The sequence below is a fragment of the Tribolium castaneum genome, chromosome 1 (assembly GCF_031307605.1).
Source record: "Tribolium castaneum strain GA2 chromosome 1, icTriCast1.1, whole genome shotgun sequence".
Lineage (NCBI taxonomy): Eukaryota > Metazoa > Arthropoda > Insecta > Coleoptera > Tenebrionidae > Tribolium > Tribolium castaneum.
The window spans coordinates 8,579,274-8,601,673 of NC_087394.1; the positions used below are offsets into that span (position 1 = coordinate 8,579,274).

The 22,400-nt window shown below is 29.9% G+C and overlaps 1 protein-coding gene across 2 annotated transcripts in view; it reads right to left on the reverse strand.

Annotated features, from left to right (window-relative positions):
- LOC103313193 (dendritic arbor reduction protein 1) overlaps positions 1–22,400 on the reverse strand; it is a 215,162-nt gene that overhangs the window by 131,260 nt on the left and 61,502 nt on the right. The window contains exon 1 of one of the 2 annotated variants that reach the window (XM_015978401.2): positions 1,836–1,914. The exons of the other annotated variant lie outside the window; for it this stretch is intronic. The gene's annotated coding sequence lies outside the window, so the exon portion shown is untranslated. Of the gene's footprint in view, positions 1–1,835; positions 1,915–22,400 lie in introns of those variants that run through there. 2 annotated transcript variants of the gene reach the window in all.

A 22,400-nucleotide genomic window follows, 5' to 3' on the forward strand; every position in this document is an offset into this window, starting at 1 on the left:
TATCAAGAAAATGTAACAAAATTACAGACATTATCAGTTTTTAAAACCTGAGGGTTTTGACGATCGATGTTTTTGTGGTCAGGTCAGGTCAGGTCATTGTTATCCATATACTCTTGGTAATTGCAAAGACAGTAACAATATGTTTTAAAAAAATTATATCAATTCGTAGCAATTTGTCTGAATAAATTATACTTTATAATATTATACTATTTTTAAAATATTAATTTTAATACTATAATATTATAAAATAGTATTTGTTATTCGGAGTTTACGGGACTCAGCTTCACCAACCTAAAGTATCACATATTTACTCCTAATAACATAATATACTATTTTATTCCAAAATCAAGGCCAATCCAAAAATTATTTGAAAATGATGTACCTTTCAAATATAAGAAAATTAGGCCACTTGAATATCTATAACAAAAATATGGCAAAAACAAAATTATTAATAAGTAAGCAACGATGCTTAAACGATCTTTTGAGCAACAAATAAAAAAAATATCGCTAAAGCCAAAATTATTAACACGTACCTAAGCATTATCGTTTATTTTAAGATAACATAAGAAACAATTTTTTAATTATAGTTTTTTATACCGGTAATATCTTTTAATAAATTTCAATTATAAGAAATTGTAGTCAAATTCTAAAAAAATCGCAGTTAATAGCAAACGATTAATTCAGTGTGAATTCAAACGTTTTTTTTAACAATGAGCTAAACGGGACAGTTCAGTCAGTTTCATAATCGAATGTAAATTTAACAGAAATTTTGATGACGTTTTTTTATTGAACCCCCTTCTGGGCTTAAAAACACAATTCCACTATTTGAATCAATTTCACAACTTTTCACTTGTAAATCAATGCAAATGCGAATTTTCTAGATTTACCTCAAACTACAAAAAGCTAGCAGAAATGCGGAACTGGCAGAATGACAGATATCTCAATAGGTGTTCTGAAAGGAAACAAAGTTCAAGTGTGAACAGTGCAATTACAGGCAATTAGCGTTATTACAGACACCATTCCTTCGAAAATGCTTCATAAATATCAAATTTAAAAACAAACAATCCAACGTAAAATTGCATCCTGTTTCAGTTAATTCACAATACGGGTCAATGTGACACAATCTCACTTTCAAAAGAGAGTTCATCTCCTTGAATTAAATTTTAAATAACTGTTCTGGAAGTGCAGAGGAAGATTGAAGAATGCCAACTATTAGCAGGGAGCGTCCCAGTGAATTTATTTCGCAACTGAGGCATCAATCAGTGATTTTCTAATTAAGACATAATTAAGAAATTATGATTTTTGTTCGCTTGTGTCACGGATACTGGCTCAGACAGTCACGAACGCGAATTTTTCACATGTCATAGTATAATATCAATTAAGTAAGTATAAGGAGTCGTGAATGTTGAACACATTGTTACGAAATTTCCACACAGATTAATTTTATGCTATATGCTGAAATTACATGAGCTCCGATTAGCATCAGCCCATACGTGATAAATTAACAAAAGAATTGGTTTTTTATCTCGGCATCACTTCTTTGCCAGATTAAGCTCTTGCAGTAATTGGATGATATCAAAAATTCCAACCGTTCAAGTTGCGTCATTAATGGGAAAAAATGACAAATTCGTACATAATTTCGTACCTTGAAACAATTTAACGATTTAATTGCGATTTGTTATTATATCTGCACATGGCATAGCACAGATTTAAATGTCAATGGAATTTCAAAGAATCTATTCAAGGCGCCAACTCAGCCGTGTTAATTCGCAACGATAGTTAAAAGTGGGCCAACATTACAATTTGAAACAATGAAGCTGATAAGGATATCTAACCTGATAATTTTAAGGGTTGGACGATTCGCACTTGTCACACATGTTATACTAAAGGTGTGGTTGAACTATCTTCAGAAATTGACTAGTTTCAATATCTTGACGATAAGTAAAATAAACTTCTTAAAACCTGTTCAATATTTAGAGAAAAGATAAGGAAAATCCTAGGTACTGGCGCAATAAGTTGGACTTAACTGTAAAATAGAGGTGACTTAAGATGTGCATCTACAACGGTAAGCTGCTGATAAATTAAGGCCTCCTTTCTCCGACAGCCAATTATTAAAACCCAAAGTCAATAAAAGAGGTTTTCGTGTAATTTGGTTATGCCACTGAATATGCATATTTCCCGCTACTTCTTGTTTTGATATATGAAACTTGTTTCGTTTCTTTGCCGTTGCAAAAACATAGTTGCAGAACCTTGGAAGAATTTTATATTTATTTGATATCAGATAAATGATAGTTCAAGGCAAAACGTATTCTGTTTCAAACGGTACAACATTTTTGTATCCAGTCAATTTTCCTTCACATCCGATATTTTTAGTTCAACTATTTGCATAAGAAGATTTTGCCAACAAGTGATAAAGGTGGGTTATCTCTGAGCAAACAAACAATCGTTTGGACAAGATGGAAAGTAAACACATAGCTGGAAAAGCTAAAAAATCATCAACGTGTATCAACACAGAATGTCCATTAAGAAATATTCATATCCTGATTCAAGGATAACTGAACTTGATCTTATAAAGCCCACGTGCTTGATTGGCGGGACAAATATTCATAAAAATCTCAATGAAACGAAATTATTATCAGTCATTGGAATGGAACGTGAAGCAACATTCGGACGAGACGGAAAACATAAAGCACGGAACTGTGAATAATCAATTCATAAATCATAGCCGGGTCTGATATTAACACGTGACAGGTTGGAAAAGTACAAGTTGAAAAAGGTGTTCTTCATAAGGACGAAAATGCAGCGTGCGCGATATAGCTTTTTCCTTATTCCAGGCCTGTAATGGACAGAGAGAGGGAGCTTCCACCTTCTGCTACAAGAAAAAGAGTTGCGTCCGACGTGGGTGTAGACAGCCGAGTTCATGTAAAGCTCGTTCGCACAATAATTTTTGTAGGCGTTTGATTCCATTGTGTGTATATGCCCATTCAGGATTGAAATATTAATAAAAGTGCGCAACAGATGAGGATTTCGGAGCGAAAACAGTTACTAATTTTGCGGTGACCGCTACAAAGAGGCCTCACCTTCAAGCTAAATCATTTATTTGAAAAAAGTGCAAAATTTTGGACTCATTATTTTATTTAATTGTACTGGTTCTTAAATTAAATCAGGTCAGAAAAAATCCTCCAACTTGAGAGTAAGAAATTTTCTTAGACATTCATTCAAAAAGTTACGAAAATTTTAACAAAAGTCATTGGATTAATGGACTAGAATTTGAAGTCAATGAGATTTATTTAAGTTTCAAAAATGCGATATCCTTATCTTTTTGTTAAATATGCAAGGGATCACTGAACTTCAAATTCAATATCATTAAGTTTAATTAATTTAATTCGTTGTTAAAAGTTAACAACGCGGATGAACCAACCAAATTGCTTCAATTTGGTCATGTGATCAGTTAATGACGCATTTAATTGCGAATTAAATTAATGACGCCGGCCTTTAGAACCACTTTATAGAAAGCTTCATTAAGTTTTAATTCACTGTTAAAAGTTAACAACGCGAATGGACCAATGAAATTGGTCCAATTTGGTCACGTGTCCAGCTAATCACGCACTTAATTGCGGATTAAATTAATGACGTTTCTATAAACCGGTCCTAATTAACACAAAATTACTATATTACTTTTTCTTTCGAATTCACATTTGATCACAAAATTACTAATAATAATTAAAAACTAATATAGTAATAATGTCTACGATTTTTTTTCTCATGACTTAATTTCCATTTTTTACCAGGTACCCATTGCCTTTAGGTTAAAATATTCTGAAATCATAAATTTTTATTAGAAATAAAAAAAATAATTGGAACTCCGATTAAAAATAATTAATTTTAATTTTAATTAATTTTTCCATTAAGAAATATGCAAAAACAAAATAAAAATATACATAGAGATCTTGATACTTTTTATGGTTGATTGATATGTAATTAAATTTAAGTTAAAATAAATAAAACAGACAACGTAAAATGACGTTCCAAAAAATAAAATTATACAGTGTGTTTAATTCAACTTCTAGCAAAGTGGCTTGGTATCATTGAATAATGCAGCGAAATAAGACTAGTCTGTCTCTACATTATTTAATTTTAATGTCAGAAATTTAATTAATTTAATTACAAAAAAATTTCATTCTGTAAAAAGCGTTTCTACTAGGAATAAATACTAGGTCTAACAGGGTGAGTCTGCTAAAAGTTTTTTTGTTGTATCTCAAAAAATAATAGTAATTATAATCACACGGAATTCAAAGTTTACTATTAACTATTTTCCTGACGCAAGTGAATTTTTTCAGAATTTTTTTACAATTATTAAATATTATTAACTAATTACTATGTGGTTCTAAAAAATTTAAACAAATGATAGTTAAATATTGTAAATAAAAATTCTAATCCAAATAAATTAAATTTTGGCGGATTTACTCTGGGACTCTGTGCATAGCAAGTATCGTTTGGCACTAGTACTGAAAAAACATCCCCTAAATATTATACTTTTTTTTCTATGGCATATGTTAAAATATTTCTATATTCACGCTTTTGAGTACTTAAAAAAATAGTACTTAAACCGCAAGAGTAGGCAAAATGTTTTGAATATAATTTAACCAATTTCAATTTTATTAATTTGAAGGGTTAACAAAAAAACGTTTTTCTCTTAAACTTGAAATCCTGTTACAGAAAAAATAGTACTTTTAGATTAGTAAATTGCTTATCTAGGTACATATTGGTTAAGTCCACTCGTGCCTTGGTCACTCAAGAACTTAATCTTTTCACTTTTCAATACAAATAATTATTAGTTAATTAATAATTATTAAAGAAATTGTAGAAAAATTTTGAAAAAAATAATTACACTAAGAAAATTTTTTTATAGCAAACGATGATATCTGTGTAATTATCTTATTAATTTTTGAGATAAATTTGAAAAATACTTTTAGCAGGTTTATCTCTCATACATTGTATACCGAGTGTTCATAGGAAGAAGGTACCTTAAACGTCTGTAGACACAACTAAAAATGGACCTAATTAAAAAAAATGTAGACTTACTTTAAAAAAATTACCAAATCAAAGAATTATTTTAAGTGTTACTTTAGCACGACCCGCAAAACATACGAAAATTTCTACAATTTAAAAAAAAATTGTTATTTTTTGAGCAACGTCTCACTAAAAGTATTATAGGCAGAGAAATACTGATTTTACAAAAACATCTACAAACGTGATTTTTGTATTAAGCTCACATTATTATACGACTTGCTTGTTTTAATTTAATGTCAAACCACGGGCATAATTAACAGATCACAGAGTTGCAACCTAATTTAAAGTTTAATTTTTTTAACGATTTTTCTTGAAAAAATTATTTAAAAGTGATCGATACTTTTGTTGTTAGTAAAAGCTCAAAAAAGCTTTTCAACGTTGCTAAGTTGAAATCTTCGTAAATAAGTTAAAATTGAAGCATTTCTTTAAGTTTAAATAAAATTTTTGATTTTGAGATATTTTTTTGAATGAGATTAAACAAAAATCTACACCTTTATTTCCAATAAATTGTATTTTAAATTAGTCAAATGTATTTCAGAGTCATTTGTAAATGCTGTTCCTTTCTGAAATTTTAATACTTTCTGAACTAATACAGTCAAATGACAAAATGTGAAATAATTTGATACCTTGTAAAATACAGTTGACTCTAATCTGATACATTCTGAACTACAATTGGAAAAGGTGCAAACAGAAAACTTGACACTTTGGAGAGTGGAGTTCTTGACCTTAAAATATTTAACAGTAAATGAAAGTGAAATTTGAATAAATAGGGGGAACCCAAAAATTAAATTTCCGAGCGAAATGCAATATTACCAACTCAATTTCAGGCCAGTTTGTCAGAAATTTAACTCACTCTGCACGCAACTCTAAGGTTTAAAAGCTTGTTTTTCACATGGAGGTTTGAGAAATAAAAATTCCTCCCTGCGGCCAAATTGGCAATTTTCGCGAAAACATGCTCGAATTCCCAGCAGTTTCACATGCATTCATTCAGGAAATTCCAATAATTTAGCTGTTGTGGAAGGTTATAAAATTTTAAGCATCATCTCTTTATCGTTGCATGTTTACACGGCTTCAATTATAAGTTAAGTTACAAATCCCGTTAAATGGGATGAGCTTAATTAGTAATGTTCGCCCAATTGAGTCTACTTGAAAAAAATCCCACACAGATATACGACGACAATAATTCTAAATCCACTTAATTAACTCATTACGTAATGAAAAAATGCTGAACCTTCACGGCCTCAAGGTTTAGTCTTTGGAGGAAGAATTTATTTAATAACTGGACTACAAAAACAATAAATGAAACATTACAATTTATTTCCTTATTTGCTACGTTTTGAAAGATTTTTACCAGCCTTGAACGTGCGACAGATTAATTAAAAATCTGCGTGATGTCTCAATTTGGTCACGGTCATGACGAAACCAACTCATTGTTTCACTAAATTACATTTTTGAACTTTTCAATCACATTTTATTGGAACGTAATGAAATCTCTAGCTACTACCTACTGCAATATCGGTTGCGCATAATCGGATTGCTAATGTCGTTCACGACCATAATAAATATAGATTATGAAACTAGATTGATTCCGATAAGTTCGGTAGCCGGAGCGAGAAATCTGCCTCGTTTCCGGGTCCTGTGACCCACTTCTTACAGATTTACAACACGCGTCCAAATCTCGACTCCAATTAGCATCTCAAGACGCTAATTTACGTTTCCTACATTTTTTCCAACGGATTCCCATCGCTATTTTGATTTAGCTCGTCTATTAGAGCCCGACAAAATATTTGTCAAGATCCCACAGCGATTTTAATTGTAAATACATAAATTAGAGAGCAATAGACGAATAAAATACGCTTGCAACGACTTATACCTTCAGTTTTAGCGGAAATGCCCCATCTGGAAGATATGCAAACGCCTGAGGCACCAAAATTTTTATTAGAGCCAAGTGACTTATTGAAGGGAACATTTTTTATTAATTCCTACTACAGGAAAAATTAAAACATAATTTTTATTGTACAAAAAGCTACAAAGAAGTTAATAATCGTTGAAGCTAAATATTGCTAAATTAGTTTGATTTCCTGTAAATTCATCTCAACTGGTACGAAAATCAGGCCAATATTTTTCATTCAATAAATATTTTTATTTTAAGTAGATATTTATATTCAGAATTTTTTTATATACTTTGTCACAAACTAACTCCTGGAGTACTTTATATAAGTGGCTTGACTGAAATAAAGCTGTGCTTTTACAACCATAAATAACTGACTGGAAGCCTAAAAAACAAAAAATCCAGATATACAGAAAATAACTATGAAATTGAAAAATATGATACAATGTTTGTAAACTAAGTAAATACTACGGAGATCTAAAGGTTAGGATAGGAAGCGACAAACAAACAAAACGTTCCCGTCCTTTATAGCTCCGTTAATGTCGCCAGAGAGCGCAGTTGTTGCATTACCGTCCAACTTTAGTGAGCAGTGAATTTGAAAAAACTGTTGTATTTTGTATAACTGTTAAAACGTAGCAAACAAAAAAAATACAGGCAGATAGAGCAATAAATTCTCAATAGTGAGCCATAAACATAATGCACAATTTTTATCGTATACTATATTAAAAAAAATTTCAAACTTTTACCAATTTGCACATTGCCCCATATTTTTCAAAACGCTGCGAATACGGTTACAAATACAAGAAAAATATTAGAAAGAAAGTTGTAGAGAATTAAATTTCCTATAAAAAAGTCCGCAAGACCATATCTCCATCTTCCATCATTTAGGCCCCAAAGTCGTTCAAAGGTGCTCAAGTGACGAATTTGCTTCATTCTGCCCGTGGTCTAGTATTGGAAAATTAATTTATAGCTAAACCGTTGAAGACAGAAATATGGTGTCGCGGACTTTTTTGTAGAAAATTTAATTCTCTACAACTTTGTTTCTTACGATTTTTTTGTATCTTCAACCGTATTCGTAGCGTTCGCAAAAATATAAGGTGGAACGCAAATTGGTAATTATATGCCATAATTCTTTGCGCAGCGTTGCATATTTATCAAAACGCTGGAAATACAGTTAGAGATAGAAAAAAGTGTAAGGAACAAAGTTGTAGAGAATTAAATTTCCTATAAAAAAGTCAGCGACACCATAATTCTATCTTCTACAGTTTAGGTATAAATTAACTTTCCGTTACTTGACCACCGGTAAAATGAAACAAATCCGTCACATTAGTGTCTTTTAACGTCTTTGGGTCCTAAACTGTTGACGATAGAGATATGGTCTCGCGGACTTTTTTAAAGAAAATTTAATTCTCTACAAATTTCTTTCAAACATTTTTCTTGTATCTTTAACTGTATTCGCAGCGTCTTGAAAAAAAAACAACTAAAGGCAAATTTTAAATTTTAAATAATTTTTTTCTCATGTTTCTTATGAAAATTGTAGTCTTCTGTTTTTCTCAGTCTGTTAAGAGTGCAAAGCTCAACATTTCTGCATTTTTTCCAAGTAATTAGAGAACTGGTTGCATTTAAATTAATTTGTAACAATTTGGCGCTGAGACGGGATAACGCTCAAAGCGCCCTCATTTTTAGTCTGCCGTACTAATTTTTTGGGCTCAGAAAAGTCAGCGATTTTATATCTCGTTTTCACTCCTAAGTTATAGTCCTCCGTAGTAAAAAAATAAAAAAATCTCATTTTAAATTAGAAAGGTAAATTAACAAAACAAATTTATTTTTGAAGAAAAGCCTTTAAAAGTTGCGGACCAGGGAAGTTTCCTATAAGATCTTGTCTAGTTATTATCACTAGAAATATTTGCTATATTATAGCTCGCAGTAAAAGTAGTTGTGCTTGTGTCGCGAAGAGTAACGAAAGCCCTTGAACTTTAAATTCGATGCGGGTTTTGTTATTAATATGTAAGATATCACATAATAAAGTTACCACACGTTTCAAATCCGCCGCAGAAATAATCTGATATGCATATTTGTATATGAAATTAACTAATAAATATTTCCGGTTGTGGACATTTGTTGAAAAATTACTGTTTTTCTGCCCACATGTTTGAATTTTAATTATGACAGCGGCGAAAAACGTGTTATTGTGGCTATTACAGTCAGTGAAAACGTTTGGGATTTATAATGCCAATTATTATATTTGCGTCAAATTTGTTTTTGCCCACACATTTCGTGCTGGAAGAAAAATTCAATAAATTACAAAGCAATTAAGAGAGGAACAGGCGGTCAGGGGTTATTTTGCTAGAACAACGTTGTGTTATGACACTATAAAAACTAAATGTACATAGAGTAAAACTTGTTTCGCCCCCGCATATTGGTTTATCGTTTTACCGCTAAAAACCTCTGGCGATGACGCTATTGAAGGATTCCAAACTCAAATCACCAATTTATTAACAGCGGCTTAAGAGAAACAACACTTTTCCCATACACATGTCTTTGACATTTTGTTTTATAATCTCTTATAGTATAAGAAAAATTAAAAACGCTTTTATATACACGATAGTGAAAACCCGCATGGAATACACATTTTTTTCTCATAACAAATTTATTTACATTTCTCAACGAAACACTGATAATGATCGACTTTCAACCACTAAATTATTTTCTTTCTCGCTTGAGAGTTCAAAAATTGTCAATTTTAAGTGTAAACAAGAAACACTAACATGAACAATATTTCTCGTCTCTTTAAGGTTTGTGAGTTCAGGTTTCTTTGCTAAAAATTCATCTAAAAGATACTAAATTTAATAATTGTTTAAATTAATTGCAACAATTTTTAGCTTCCGAAAACAGTTATTTTTTGTAGTACTTTATTAGTTTGAATTTATTTGATCGCAATCCAAAACTAATTAAAGTCCAGTATATAAACCTAATGGAAAAATAAAAAATAAATTGTTCCTACGTACGTACTTTTCTTAAAGTTTTAGCTTTAAAACATCATAAAGTCTTTGAAAAAATTGCAAAGTTTTTTGACCCAGTTTAGCTATTTTGACAAAATTTTGAAAAAATAAGTAATACTTATTTTTAAAAAGTACTCAAACGACCTATAGATCATTTTGAGAGACTTTTCAGCTTTCACAAAATGTTTGGTAAATTGCTTGATATTGTTAGAAAACGGCAAAACAATGCTATATTCTGCCCATTTTATTCATCTTTTGGACCAGTTCAGAAAAAATTTACGAAGAAAGCGTAATTTTTTTAATAAAAAAGCAAAAATCTCCACCACTTTCTTCTTAAATCAAACAAAATTCTTTAGAAACTTGTGTTAAAACGCTCAAAAACAGCAAAATATTGTTACTTTTGATCCAATTTAATGATGTGTTTACTCCGTCTTAAGCAAAACTATTGTTTTTAGCTGAAAAAAGTTCTTAAACGCTTGGAAAAGGCCGCTCATTTACACTATTTATGACATATTTTAGTGACTTTTTTACTTATTTTTGAGAATTTTTATTGTATAAATGGTAATGTTTATAGATGAAAAACGTAGTAAAATGTTTGAAAGCTGCAAAATAACATAATTATTTCTCAAAATTTCCGAAAAGAATTTGAAAAAAAAAATAGAATTTTCTTTCAAAATAAACGTTCATCGTTCATATGCAATTGTATAACATAATTTGTATTTAACTATGTAACAAAAAATTGGTATTATGTAATTTTATGCCATTGTTCGGTCTATTTTCATATAATTTTGCGAAATTTACTTTAACGTGTTGACACGATATTTCTTGTGATTTTTCGGATAATTTTACACTAAATATTTTGTGCACACTAACGTAAAAATATCGTAAAAAAGAAACGTTAATTAAGTTGCAAAAACATTGCTTTTATCGTAGAATCAACGCAAAAACGTCCACGGGAATAACCTTATTTGTAACGTGCGAATATAATGTAAAATTATAGAAAACATAAAATCAATAATCAACGTCAACAAGCAACGTTTTAAAAACGTTTTTATTCAAATATTATTATTCTATTTTAAAAAATGAATAAGGATTACCCCCAGACAACTGTTGAAGTAATATAAATGTTAAAAAAAACGTAATCATACAACCAAGTAACAACGTTGTTAATTCAACTGGTGTAACGTTAAAAAAACGTTAGATCTACGTATGTGTGCTTACTGAAAAATATTAAAAAAGGAAGAGCTTCTACAATTTTTGAAATAATTTTCTGATTTTTTGAAGTATTATTAACGAAATTCCACTTATTATTACTACTTACTATTAATTATTACGAGTAAATGTAATTTTCGACCTAACTTAGCGATTTTTTTTCCGTTTTAAGAAAATTTCCTATATTAAAATTTTAGCTGCAAATTTTCTTAAAAGAGTAAAAAAATCAATTTTTGAACTAATAATTTTGTGAAATTAAGAATCATTTTTAGCGAAATTCTTTTGGTAATTCCGCGCAATAAGTAACTGCTGAATTTATTTGCTGAAAAACTTACTAAAACTCTCGAAAACGAAAAAATAATTTTCGATCTAATTAAACGATTTCTTACTCCGTTTTTTAAAAAACTGACATAAAACACATGTTTCTAGCTGAAAAACGTTTTTAGATGCTTGATAAAGGACACATTTACAACATTTTTTGTTATACTTTTGTACTTATTTTTGAGAATTTCAACTGAATGTGTTATGACATTAAAAACTTGCTTTTTTATGGTTTAACATTTATCAAAATTAAAAAAATGTTCCAAAAACGTACTGAAAAAATAAACCATTTCCAAAACTCAAAAAATGAAACCAAAAACCAAAAGCCAAACAAGCAATGATGTTTTAACTTCATCATATTCTGATTCTTTTTCTTCTGGTAAAGAAGAAAAGTACTGAAGCAGTACCATTCAGGCTTACTAGCTAGCTACAGTTAGTAAAATAATAGTGAAAGAATTGGTCTTTATATGGGGTTATCTACGAAGAGAAATGATTTTTTAGGTCAAGTAGTGAAACAAATTGAGAAGGAAAGGAAAGGATTCTAAACAAATTATTATTTGGAAAGGTTTAATGAACATATAGTTTAAATTATGTCTCGCCAAAGACCCAGGACATTGACACTTTGGGAAAAAAAATTTTCCTTTTTTCTTTTTGGACATTTTATAAAACTAGTATGTGACAACGTCTCGTGTTTTCACCAAAATTTTTACGAAAGAAGTGTTTGGTGTAAAGTTGCCCACAAGCATAATTAATTGAAAAATCAGTTTCTTTATTGTTTGTATAATAATTTATTATCAACCTGAGAACAAAAAGGAAAAATATTTGTTTAGTAACAAAAAACTAGGATTTTGTAACCGAGAATTTTGCAATAATAAATGTATTTAAGCCGGAAACGAATGCTGCAGTTCTACTGCAAATTAACTAAATTAGGCAATAATTTTATTAATAATAATAAAACAAACCCGCACCATAAAGATTCATTAAAACCTTTCTTTAGGCAAGTTGTCACGTTGCTAATAGTTTTAGTTGAAGTGACATTAAAACACCAAAAGGTCAAGTGTTCCAAAGAAATGTTCAACAATTATGAATTGGCATAAATCATAATAATATTTAATTAGCAATGGTAATATCCGTTTCTTGAAATATCATTTATAATATTCAAAATTTTTATTACGACTGCATTTGCTTATTTGAAAGTGGTACAGCAAGAGCGATAAAACATAAAAATGAAGACATTAATTTTCCGTTAGTTTTTAATATCAAATTTCAGGCGATCATTTTAATAATTAAAAACAAGTATCCCTGCTTACGCATATTGCCAACCTTGAAAAATTGCTGAGGTTTCTAACGAGTTTATTAATTTACAGAATTGATAAAAACGTCAAGTTCTGAACCATCCAGTCCACAAAATGTTGGTATAACTTTGTATGCTAATTATACACATGCCATGTCATGTATTTAGTTGTTACTTTGTCAATGGTTGCATTAAAATCGTGTTCTATTGTTTTAAAATAAATTACATTCTGACTTGCGTTGATGTGGGTGTTTATAGACTCATTGTACATGAACCAGAACGTATCAGAATCAAGACTTCAAAAATGCTTAATCTATTGTATCTCATTTTCCGTCGTGTGCCACATCGTTTCAGAAACAGATTTTCAGTCAAGGCTTGCAAGTCCATTTTCCTAGAATCTTGCATTTTTACCCCGACCAACAATAGCACAGTTCGAAAGGCTTGTCCAGTTGTAACGTTACAAAATCAGACGTTATGATTGAAAATGAAAGTGTGTAAAACACAACATCTGATGCAGCTATTTTAAATGTCAAAACTGTAACACTTATAATTATGTTGCGACACAAGTTCAGGCTGTTACGGGTCGCTCGAGATCAATTAAAACACGAACATATTGTGTTTCCTTACGTAACACTGAAAAAACTGTTCAAAAACAATGTCAGAACAAATATCAATCAGATGGTAGGTTTTGTGGGTTTGTAGGTTGAAACAGAAATGTCATTGTTGTCCTAACAATGTTAAAGGGATAAAAACGAAACGAAATAACTGTTACTAAATCAAAATAACAATTTCTCTGTTAACCTTTCGGTGCGTTTTATAACCTTGTTTAGCGGTAAGTCATGTTCTTGGTTGTACATTTTAGCGACCTTACGACAAGAGCCCAAAGCGTTGTGTATAAATCGCACTCAATCATGCGATATTAATAAACGTGTGAGAATTCAACCTTGTTTTCGATTGAATTCCGTTATTTCGTAGTTATTTTACTCACTGCCGGACTTGCACGTGCTCGATCCTTACCTGAAACAAGAAAAAATACTATTTTGAAAAATTCGGTGCTTTATGGAACAAGAACATTAAAGTGCTTGGAATATCGAGGCTTAATTTTTACGTTACGAGCTTATCGAGGAACTTGTGGTATGCGGGATTCTAAATAGATATTTAATTGCATTAACAGATAGGAAATGGTCATTTCGGTAAAATTCTCATTCTGAAATTAATTGAAAAGATCTCGATAAATAATGCAGTTATTGCTTACTAGCCGATGCGGTGTTAGAAAACTCGCAGGTTATTAAAGTTGTGGAAATTCCTGTTATTGCATCCAAGAAACGCCGTCATTTAAATTAGAAGTGGCAAAAGTGGGACAAACTAATAATTAAAAACCGTAATGGGGTTTTGTGCAAATTGTATTTGTGTTATTTTGTTAAAATAAAATAAGTAAAAACAAAAAAATGTCAAAAATACCGTTAGCTAGGTACTTCATGGAAAAGTCACCAAACAAATCAACGATAATAAAAATTCTATTAATAGGAAACCGACATTTTTGTTGAATACAAATACAGTAAACCACAGACTTGTCTGCGTTGCCGAATTTGTGGTTTTGGATGATGTGGCAAAAAAACTGTGACCACAGATTAGTCACAATAAAAGGGACAGCTATTTTTAACCAGATTATGGAAAAAATTGCGAAATTGTTAATTATGAAATAATTGCGTCGTTTTGCAACAATTAATAGCGAATTTGTTAAAAATAATCAAAACAAAAGAGACATTTAAAGATTTTAACTAAAATAATGGCAGAAATACTGGCTGAGACGTTTCAAAAGCTCCAAATTAAAAAACTATAGACGTTATTGAAGCAACGTTTTCTTTGTACACCGTAAGGTTTTACAACAGATACTAAGGTTTAAGATAAGCGACCCTCACAATAAGATGTTCGTCTGAAAGACTACAGACTGTCTGCAATAAATCACACAATAACCTTGTCTGAGTGGTTAGCTTGAAGGGTCCTCGGTTTGGGGTATCATAATAAAAAATTAATGGTGTACAAAGAAAACGATTCTACAATATGTGGAAATATTACTTAATTTAAACAACTCCACATTAAAACATTTTCTTAGTAAAGCTCTCGTTTACAAAAAGCGTCTAATTTAATTGGGTAAAAGAAAGGGGGAAATTTTATAAAATACAAACAGCTGGAATTTCTGATTTTATTACACAATATGACAATATGACACGTGATAAGAAAACTGTAATTTTTTCGACTTTTTTCTTAAAACGAAAATTGTATAGTGTACACTCATTGAGGAATGTTTAGAAAAAAATTGTTCTGCAAAAAAATTACACAAAAATTTATTATTGATTTTTTCGAACACAGTCTAAGTCCTGTTCAACAAACATTGTACCAGATTTCCGCTTTGTTACTTTGTGTTTTATTGCATTTTTTGATTATTCATATTTTTTTAAAGCAGTTTTCATTAGAATTCCCCCACGAATTCTCTGACCTATGGTAACCACATTTGTTTACTGTTTTTAAGGGTTTTTTTTGATTTTCACTTTTAAAAATCGATCATTTTATAATTTTTAAAATGTTTTTCGACAGCTAACAAATTCCTCAAACCCCAAATTTTTACATTTTTGTTGAACTTCAAGTACTTAAAGTGCAAATTTTTCAAATGGAATGCTCTATTTTTGTTTAAAAAAAATTAATTATGTATCTATACATCTGTATTAGCGTTTTCTATATTTTTGTAACGGTAAGTATAATAATAGTTTTCAAATTATGCTGTTTTTTAACACTGCAGGAAAATAGTTTTTTTTTAAATTATCATAAAAAAAAAATTCTGTTCAAAATTTTTAAATTATACTTTCCGCTTTAGTACAAAATAAATTCATTGAATTTAGATTTGAAAACTTTGATTCCCCATATTTTTTTAATTTCCGTGACAGTGTCAAAAAATTACTAACTGCGGAAAACAATTAAAATTCTCCTCGATCTTGTGAAGCAAAAATTGAGGCATATTTCATTTGAAAAAATAAAGTTAAGGTTTTTTTTTGAAGTTCTGCCATTAAAAAAAAGCATTAAGCATTAAAAGCATTAAAATATTAAGCATAAAACATTAAAAGAAAAAAATTCAAATGAGTTGCTTAACTTTTGCTTAAAAGAAAAATTTAATTATGCATCGAGCTGTATTAGAGTTTTTTATACGTTTGAGTAATAACTAATAATAATTTTCAAGTTATGCTGTTTTTTAACACTGCGGGAAAGTGTTCATAAAAAGATTAATCAAGGAAAAAGGACACCTTGTGGTCAAAATTTTGTTATACTTTCCGTTGAAAACTTTTGTTTCCCATATTTATTTTTATTTCTGCAACAAAAAGTTACTATAACAGCAGAAAACAAATAAAATTCTCCTCAATTTTGCGAAATAAAAATTGAGACATTTCATTTGGAAAAATACAAAAAAATTCAAAAATTCAGGGTAGGTATTTGTTATTTAAAGTTTTGCAAACGTAATCATACAAATTTAGAATTTACTCACCATTTTAAAAAAATTTAAAACAGTAAAAACAAATTCTAAAAAGTTTCTCTTACAAATTTCTAAAAGACAATGTTACAAAATCTTTAAGGAATTAAAACGTCCAAATCTAAAAAATTCAAAGAATCATAAATATTTTCAAAACGGCTGACGTCAATTTTAGATGTGGCAAAAGCTGATAGAACACTCACTAGAATAGTAACAGTAATCCAAAAACCAATAAAAATATAGCTTTACACAAAAAACTGAAAAAAAAATTTCGATTTGAAAACATCTTAATTAAACATCAGGACCTAGCAGATTATAACTGTGTACAAGTAAATTTTCAGATGAATAAGTCATTATGAAATACTAAAACTCTCCATACTTCTAGGGTGGGTATAAACAGAATACCCTGTATGTTTTAGCGTACCAAGCGATTTTTTAAAATTTGATCTAGTTATCCATGACAGTTACCTCCTAAATTATAAACACTATTTTGAAACACGCTTCCCCTAGCAACGAGTTTTAAATTAACATATTCCAATGTCAATGTGGCTGATTCGTAATTCATAACGTGAAGAATGAAGAAGCAGTTTAAAAAAGCGCAATAAGTAGTTGTTTGTTAATTTCCGCATTTAGCAGTTGTTTTACAAACGTACAAACCAATTGAATTTTTCTGAGCGCTTGTCGCCTAATTGAACATTCTTAAATGCATTTTTATTGTGGAAGCAATTATAAGGAACGTGACCAGTTTTTGATCGGATACTTACAAAGTAAAAACTGGTGTGCAAGGTAACCGTTTCAATTTAATAAAAGAACCGTTTGTTTTTGCATGATTAACCGTTAAAAATTATTGGCGATGAGTCTAGCTATTGTCCTCTTATTGATGATGCGAAAGACAATCCTCGTGAGATGATCAAACACAAATGATTGTTACGTATCAGTTCGGTGCAGTAAAATTTCATTAAGGTAATTGGCGTCTCTGTCCACCGATCGGATTACTTCCACACACGACCTGCAGTTGACTTGGATATTGACACAGTGTTATATTACCTACGTCCGTCTGTGAACATGTCTGTTGGACACGACATGCCAACATGACTTATTTCATTAATAATTGCGCCCCGCTATGACGGTTTTTGCAATCACGGAGAAAGCTGATCTCCAGAGAACTTACTTACTTACTTTAATAAAATTTAAGAAATACAACATAACGCAGTGCGGATACACATTGGCGCAATTAACGGTGGAACTTTATGGAACGACCAGTTGCAAAATTACCATCAATCATCAGTAATAAGTCGGGGATTTATTGATTGTAAATAATGCTATTGACAACTACGGCACATTAACATAAGTTATTATTTTGCATCAGGGTTGAGCGCCTAATGATGGACACTTAATTTTATTTTGTTTATTTAACGACAGTCGTTAATTTTTACACATTGTATGTGTGAGATGTCAGGGTAGTTAATCATTTTTTGTGGACATGCACATAATGGCTGGTTATTTTATTTAGACGCTTTGTGCACTTTATGGTAATTTGCGATTTGAAAAGGAAAAAGAACTGCTTGGGCCAAAGACAGTTCTAGTTTTTTATAATTAAAAAAAAAATTGTAATTGTGATTTTTACTCTGATTTTTTTTACCAATTATTCAGACCTAAATCAGTTTTTGCTTATTATACAATTGTACAGACACCTAAATAAAATTGTAGGTAAGTGAGCATGTAAAAATATTATGTTCTGAAAAACCAATTGGCGTTCAGAAATTATTTTGTTAATTTTTTATATTTTACTAATCTCATCGAAACTATGAGACAAAATGGACATTTTTTGTGTTGAACATTTGCAAAATGTTTTTTCAGAACGATTGATGTTAGGAAAATTGCCATGTCATCGACTGTCTTCAAGGTATTGACAAATATTTGTTTTATTTGTTTTGTAAGTTTTGGAATTACTTTTTTTTTTGAAAAAAAAGTCGAGGAAATTAAATTTGGGCAAAAATTTCGAAATGTTTAATCCTTTATCCAAATTAGTAAATTACGCTAAAAATACAGTGTGTTCCGTCTAAACGCCACATTAAAAGTTCTGGAAGTTTTAACAGCGACATTTGTCTTAATATTTTACCTTAAAACACAGAAAATTCGTTCAATAATAGTATATTATTATACGAGTTTTATAAGAAGTTCTATTAAATCTATCAATCTATCTATCTGTCTATCTATCTATCTATCTATCTATCTATCTGTCTATCTATCTATCTATCTATCTATCTATCTATCTTTTAAAACGATTGTAAGAAACTATTTTTTTCTACTTTCTATTTTTGTTGGTTGTTTTTGTTTAGTTATGAAAATCTCTTCTAACTATTTACTCTTAATTTTGTTAATTATTTGGGCAACTCCTAAGAATTTACTGAAAGAAGTTGCACAAAAGTTCTCTTTGTGAAACCTACTTTCAGTTTCACAGTGAGTATTTTGTAAAACCAAAGTAGAAAAAAATATTTCCAAGTATGAAAAGTTATGCTTTTATTGAATTTTTGGATTAGGTAGTAGAGTTATTCTAAGGTTTTTTTATCAGCTTATCTGTAATTAAAGTTAGGCGTTTTCAAATTGTTTTTTAAAATCTTTGGATTCCATTTCAAAAATCGGTAACTCTGTCATCCTTTAAAGATTTTGAAATCGTCTTTTGGATATTTCAAAGAGACTAAAAGACAAAACTCTAATCATTCTATTGGTGTTTTTGAATTTCTAAAAAATGTTAACATATCCCAAATTTGTTTGATGCCCATAACTTAATTTTTTGAAAAGAAATGTAATTTTTATTTCACTAGATCGAACAGATTTTAATTCTATCTTGATCTGTATTAACATTCTCTGTACCTGTGATTAATTGCTTCCCACGAAAGGATAACAAAATTTTTAATTTTTAAGTAATATTGTTTCCAATCAGGAATTTCCGACAGTGAGAAAAAACAACATAACATGAAAATTAATTCACATATGTAGGTATAGAAATGCCAAAACAGATCCATGTAGAATACAATTTTATTCCTTCGTCTAGTAAAGACAAAAAATAGAGCTATTCATTTGAAAAAATTCTTAAAAATTTAGGTTTTGTCAGGTTTTGTTAACTTCAAAGAAAAAAATTAAGCTTTCTTTTTCAAGTTCCCAAATATCATTTCAACATTTTTTAAAATCCTAAAATTATCAATTTTTAAAAAGGAAGGTGATATGTAGAAAACTATAAAAAAGCGATGTGTAAATTTCTATAAAATAACTAAACCTTTATTTTGTGTTTTTATTTTAATCCTGACCACACTCTCACCCACAAATACAGTCTGTATTTGTTTGTAAACGGTTTCCTAAACACAATTTTTACCAAAACCAAAACTTGCAAAAAAATGTTTTGAAAACAATTTTAGTTTTGAGAGGAAAAGTCGAGAAAATTGTAGTTTTCGTCCAATGTAGGTTTTACGAGTATATTTGTGTGACATGCCTGTTTTTTATTTTTTTATATCTATTAGAGCGTTTTTGGAAACCTATGAAAATGTTTTATTGCGTAGTTAGTTTAAAAATGGTTTAACTAACATTTACACAATGTTATTAACCTCCCATTTCTTTTATATTTTTTTTAAATTGGAGCTTTCGTAGACAGTATTTCTTCCATTTAGTATATTACCTAATTATAATTTTATTAAGTATGTTTTCGAACCAAAAACTTCTTTACAGACTAAGAAATCACAAGTTTAGCTCAAAAATAAAATTGTTTTTATCTATGATTGTTCAAGCGCGTGATTAAACTCAAAGTTCACCTTTCTGCCCAAAAGCTCACCTCAAATGACCAAAAAAAGCCCATAATGATGCCGTATTAAAAATACATAAATGTTTCTACTTGTAATAGTTAAAGAAAAACACACATAATTTGAATTTTATTAGAAAGAAAAAGAAAAAAGCTTCTGCTACACAATGGGTAATGTGAATAAAATGTAGCAAAAGCTTCTACCATCTCTTTCTTTCTAATAAAATATAAATTACAATATCTTTTACTCTTACAAGTAAAAGCATTTACTTAACTTTATTCACACGGCCCATTTGACGCATGCTATACCAAATGATGTTTTTGTTTTTTTTTCTGAACGTTTGTGTACATTTTTGAACTATAATAAAAACTCATTCAAGATATTGCTAATAATGTCCCTTAAATTCAAATAAAATTGTTCAGAAATAACATTTTTGTTGAAAAAAAAGTTAATTAAATGAAAAAATATTAGTATTCCGAACTGCCTGATTTTTAATTTTCTAGGTTGAGATGAATTCTTGCAGAAAAATACAGCAAATTTAGAACAATATTTATGTCCAACTATTAATTAACTACTTTATAGCTTTTTTGTGGAACAGAATGTTAAGTTTTATTTGTTTTCGTAATCAATTAATAAAAAATTTATCCTAAATAACAAGATTTCAACACCTAATTCACCTAAATAAAATTTTTAACTTCCTAAAAATCCTACTAATAAGCGAATTCGCTAACCTTCCTGAGGAAAATCGGCGCAACGAAGCTGTGAATTGTGACGAATTGCAAAGGTGTGAAACCGCTAATATTAGATACCGTCTGCTCTATTGCAGAACCGTCGTGGGTGTCAAAAAACATCGAAGAAAGTTGCAACAATGCAAGAATTATGAAATTACAAAACCCGATGGGATTTATCATTTTTATTGGCATATACTTCGGCCCACTCGTCCCCCGTGGGCTGATCGGTTTACGCATTTTTACAATTCAACACTAGTTGATTAATTATTACGCTCTCCAACAAATTTGAGCATTTTTCCCCTCTTGACGCATCGTCGAAGTCTCCTCGCTTCAGCTCATGCATAAAGTCAAGGCAATTGTAAATAGCAATTAAATAGCACTTTATTGATTGTTCTGGAATGTTTTTATTAATTTCTTCGAGCTGTTTGCTTGACACCGTGAGCAATATCTGCTTCATAAGCATGTTATTATTGAATTAATTTCTGCATTGATTATGCGCGATGTTGTGACGTGGACGCAAAACCATTTGAATTTGATCGATTGATTAATGCAGAAACGTACGCTTAGCTTTGTCATAATTCAAACTAATTAATTCCAGCTAAAATTATTTTTAACATTCGAGCGAAGGTTAGAGAAATCTGAACAATTTCATTTCTGCGTGAGTATTTGTATCGATAAGTTTTTACGCAACCATTGATTGTTTATTGTTGCAAAGAATTTTCCTATTAAAATGGTATATTATTATTTGTAATTAATCAGGCATGTGGATGGGAGATCTTATAACCTAGTAATTCAAGTTTTTATCGTCTTTTACATTAACTGTTCTTTTCCACGCTCACGTGTTAGAAAAAATCAATAACGTGCTTAGATTCTCATGAATGATTAAATAATTATAAATTTCAACTTGCATTTTTATACACCGCCAAAATCATAGTAATTTAGCGTACTCCGGTGAAGATACAACGGTCACGTTACAACAACTTCAAGCTTGGCCCACGAAGACCTAACGCTATTTATAAACTCTCTCTCAGGCGGGATCGCCTCCTAATCAATTTCCAACGCCCAATTAGATCTGTAACTGCTTCAATAACTCAAGCATTGCCACAAAACATCTGGTTTTCAACGTCATAAACTAATGGTTTTATGATGAAATAAAAATACATTTTGCTGTTGTAAAAAAGCAGAAGATTTTTTTACAACTTCTGGAGTACTTTTTACAAAACTTTACACTTTACAAAGTTCAAAAACTAACAAATAGGTAACTTTAACGCTGGGAAGCTAAAAAGATAAAACACAAAAAAACTGAGAAACTGAAAAAACTAAAACTGGAAATGAGAAACACTAATAAATTGAAACATTAGATTCTGATTAAAAAAACAAAAGATAGGTACACTAAGAGTCTGAGAAGCAAAAACTTAAAAACTGAAATACAAAAAACTAAAAAATAGAAACTTTAGATATTATTCTCTAGATCTAAGTGACTGAAAAAGTAATAAATTAAAAACTATAAAACTGAAAAGTAAAAACATTAAGAAATTGGAAACCACAAAAAATAA